This window comes from Kogia breviceps, chromosome 16 (genome assembly GCF_026419965.1).
Source record: "Kogia breviceps isolate mKogBre1 chromosome 16, mKogBre1 haplotype 1, whole genome shotgun sequence".
NCBI classification, from domain to species: Eukaryota; Metazoa; Chordata; class Mammalia; order Artiodactyla; family Physeteridae; genus Kogia; species Kogia breviceps.
In genome coordinates this window covers 46,413,049-46,417,274 of record NC_081325.1, presented here as the reverse complement: position 1 = coordinate 46,417,274, position 4,226 = coordinate 46,413,049, and the positions used below count along the sequence as shown (strand labels likewise).

General features: G+C 31.5%; 1 non-coding gene across 1 annotated transcript; it reads right to left on the bottom strand.

Annotated features, from left to right (window-relative positions):
- Positions 1-248: 248 nt before the first annotated feature.
- On the bottom strand, positions 249-373 carry LOC131743611 (U6atac minor spliceosomal RNA). Its single transcript, XR_009331879.1, has one exon. It is a non-coding gene; the product is annotated as a U6atac minor spliceosomal RNA (small nuclear RNA).
- Between the last annotated feature and the right edge of the window lie 3,853 nt (positions 374-4,226).

The following is a 4,226-nucleotide window of genomic DNA, read 5'->3' as shown; positions in this document are numbered from 1 at the left end:
ATCTTTGGCCCCATTTCACGCTCTGTTCATTTTGTATTTGGGAAATTATTTAGAAAGGAAAATAATATTAAATCCTCATATACATTTGTTAATTGTTTTACATATTAACATTTTACTTTCCAATGAGGCGATCAGATTTTCAAAGAGGACATGCATGATTTCTGTTTATTTCATACGCTATAGTGGTTATACCATACACAATTTTGTATGTAGAATTTTGTTAGTAGAATTATGCTGAACTTCTTACTCTACTTAAGTAGAAAGGATTGAACTAAATTTTCTCAAGTACTTTAACCGTATGTGCAGTTAGACCCGAAGGTCTCTTCCACCCTTGTCAAGGGGAGTGCTAACATTCTCTCCTTTCATACAACACTCAAGTACTTTAGATTGGAGTTTACGTTATTTTATGATGAAGGCTATTTGTAATGCAAAGTCAATCACACCTGTTCATACACAACTTGCCAATCATCCTGTTTTCTCTAAGTATACACCGAGTATGATTAAAAAATAAATAAACAAATAAAACCAACTTCCTAAATAGACTAGCTTAGCAAAACACACCTTTCACTTATTGGAAAAATCTTATACCAAAACCAAATTTCTGTACAAAGCACATGTTTATTTATATATACAGAAATATCCAAAGGTTAACAATGCCCTAAACATTTCTGAGAATATCTATAATATTGCCAATAGAATAAAATAATTATTATACATTAATATGGAAGGTAATGTGGAGGAATTTTTTTCTAATTTTTTAGAGAAACTAAATGGGGGAATTGTTATAATTTTAAAAATTAAAAATGCATTCTTTATTTGAAACTAAATACAATAATAGCATTTTAAAGTAATATGCTAATTCATTCCATACCTTGCACTTAATTGAACAAAAACAGCTTTTTCATTTTTCTGTACTTCCCTGTCAAAGCTTATCATTTTCTCCTTGACAAAGCATCTGTTTTTACCCTTTCCCAGTGTATTCTGGTTTTGAAAAGAGTGTCTGAAACATAATAGATAATAAAAAAAATTTATAGGAAAATCAATTGAATAAAAAATTACTCCACATGCTGTTTTTTTTTTCTTTTGTGGAAATTTTATAATATATTGGATAAAATTGTCAGCATATTTTACAATAATTTTGCTTTCCCCTTTTCGTATTAAATTTATAAAATAGTTTGTGTATAAAAATATAAAAGAAATATAATGGGATAGATAGAAGGTAACGTATTTGAGCTTATTTGCTTGATAAGTGTGTTTAGACATTGATTATGTTAGTGCTTTTGAAGTTGCTACAGGCGGAAACTCCACTAAACTTCATAGATAGTCTTTTAACTTTATATGTGCATTATGTGAGGTAGCTTAATGAAGCAGGAGGGAATATAAGAAAGAATAATATGGACTTTAATAAATCATATATCCTTGTGTTATTTAAATGTTTCTTCAAGGTTGATTGAAACTTTAACCTCGGTCTCAATAAAAAAGAAAAGCTTCAAATTTGCCAGACCTTGAATTTTTACAACACTATGTTGAATTATGCAGTGATCAGTCAATTATTCATCTCCCTCCGCCTGAGATAGCTGTGCTTTGAAAAGCAGGCAAAAATGGGGCTACAGAATGTGATGCTGTGTCAACACATTTCACTCAGGATTGCTTACAAGACAAATTTTTGTTTCAACATTGATTCTAGTTTTCTTGATGTTTGCTTCTAATAAGGTACCTGTTACAAATCAATTTCAGTTTGCATGCTTTAGTTTCTGATTCAGGATGATACACTGCCAAAATGATATTACTGCCTTTTCCATAGATTTCTGCACCCATATGAGAAATAGAGACCTTTCATATTTCAAGGTAATATTAACATAAGATGGCAAAACGAACCTACTTTTCTGCTAATGGAACAAGCAAGAATGGATGAACTCATTCTAAACTCCAGAACAGATTTATGTGCAATAGTTGGAATTCTTAAAATATTTCATCAATAATATAAATAGAAAGAAGGATGCAGAAATACAAGTGTGCTGGCCTCTAACAAATCTATTGACAAAGAAAGGATTCTGTTTGGGAAGCAAAGAAGGAGAGAAGTATTACAGCAGTGATCGAGGGCGCTTTGGAACTTGAAGCCTGGGTTGCAATCATGATTCTGTGATTTCACCTAGGGCAAGTAGATTTACCTCTCTGAGCCTCAGATTTCTCATTGTTTTAACAGAGAAAACCACACTTATTTCATAGAAAAGTTAGAAAGATTATATAATAGAGTGTATGTTGAGTATTTATAACACAATATTTGGTCCCAGGTGAGCACTCAAAAACTTATACCTATTTTAATTAACTGGTGGTGGAAGCTGAGAAGGGAGACTCACAGATATGTTTAGACTTCAGGACACACACTTTCTAAAACTGGTAAATATGATAAAATACTCTGTTTTGATTAATGAATGAATAGTATCCACAGTATTCTGTCCAAAAATCTGCTAGCATGTTTACATTTAATGAGAGGTATGTGGAGCCGGACAAGGTATCTTGTATTAGCTACTTGTTGTGACTATCCATAATGTCAGCTTTGGCTGTATCATATTCCCTTCCAATGAAGTTATCTTGCTAGGCTTTTATAGGATCTTTCCAGCACAACTGGAACATTCAGAGACCCAACATAAATTATGAAATTCAAATCTCATTTGATTTCCTGTTGAAAGTGAGTGTGCCCAAACAGCCCAAAGTTGACAGTAAAATCACCCCACTAGTTCAAGGAAAGCTGCCTGAGCAGAATTGAAAATCTTGGACCTAGTCGATTCAGATACACTCTGTGCATAGTTTTAGTTTTAACATTAAAGACGTTACAAAGTTGAGTTGCTATTGATATTTTTGTTTTCTGGTTTGAACACAGTATTAAAAAGGTATATATTGCCAAAATGATTGCAAAATAATAAACTTATTTCAAAATTAGCAAAGAAAAGTAAGTAACGAATTAAAGATATTTTATTGCCACCTTTAATAAACCAAATTAGCCACTGTTTCTAAAAATAATCATATCTGATAACTATAGGATTAAAAGGATTACAAACTAATTTTGCCAAATGCATATGACATTGAATAGTCTAGATATATAGTTTTTCCTTGTTAAATATTTTCAGAATAAAACAAACCAACTCTAATTAGCACAAAATTTGTGAGGCTAAATTCACACTACATCCCACATAGAAAGGACATTTGGGACAAAAAATCCAACAAACTCAAGAAGAGCTATTTCACTATACAGAATATAAGCTTATCTGCATCATTGCTTTCAAAGTGTAATTCTCTTTTGTTAGAAATACTGAGTAAAAATCAGTGGAGCAGGGGTTAATGAAGCTAGGATCAAATGAATCTGGGTATATGCTCCATTAATCACACAAAAAACTACCCATGTCTTTTATTTAAATAACATCTCAGAATATATAAAACTGAAAAACCTTAACAGCCACTGACCTCCTTCATAGTCTAGTGTTTACCTAGATTTTCCCAACTTCAAAAAATAGTCATTGCAAGCTCATATATATTTAAGTCATTTCTCTTGCCATATTTGAAGTTAGGAAAGGATAAATGTGTTTATTTTGCATTATCCAGAATTCTATCCAGAGAAAAAACAAATATATTGAAGTAGCACAGTGAAACATGGAAAGCAAATATACAGATTTGGGAGTAAAATGATGTGGATTTATAGCCAGCTTCCATCACTTCCAAACCTATGCTTGTATAACTGTGGCCAGGTGTTCAACCTAAATAGGTATCAGTTTGCTAACCTAAAAAGTGGTGATGATCATATTTAGCTCAAAGGGGTATCCTAGGATAAAATGAGGTACAGGTTATAAAATAATTATTATGTTCCTTAACATATGACAAATGCTTAAACATGATATTTACTGACCTATCTTGATGGCCTGAAAATAGAGAGGAGAAATTATTGTTTTTCAGTACTCTTTGAAACTACTTAACAAACCTAATGTGTTTCTAGCATACTATTTCTACCAGATTCATATGTGATTTAAATTAATGTATTATCTCTAGCTTCTATGTTGTTTCCTTTTTACCCTCCCTTCTTATTTTGTTAAACAACTTCCTATCTACTATATTTCTGTCTATCTATCTATCTATCTTTCATAAATATACATAAACAAATTTACCCCCCTTCTTTTTCACTTTGAAGAGATGATCGATCCTATTTTCTCCAAATGTTCTTTTTTTGTGAA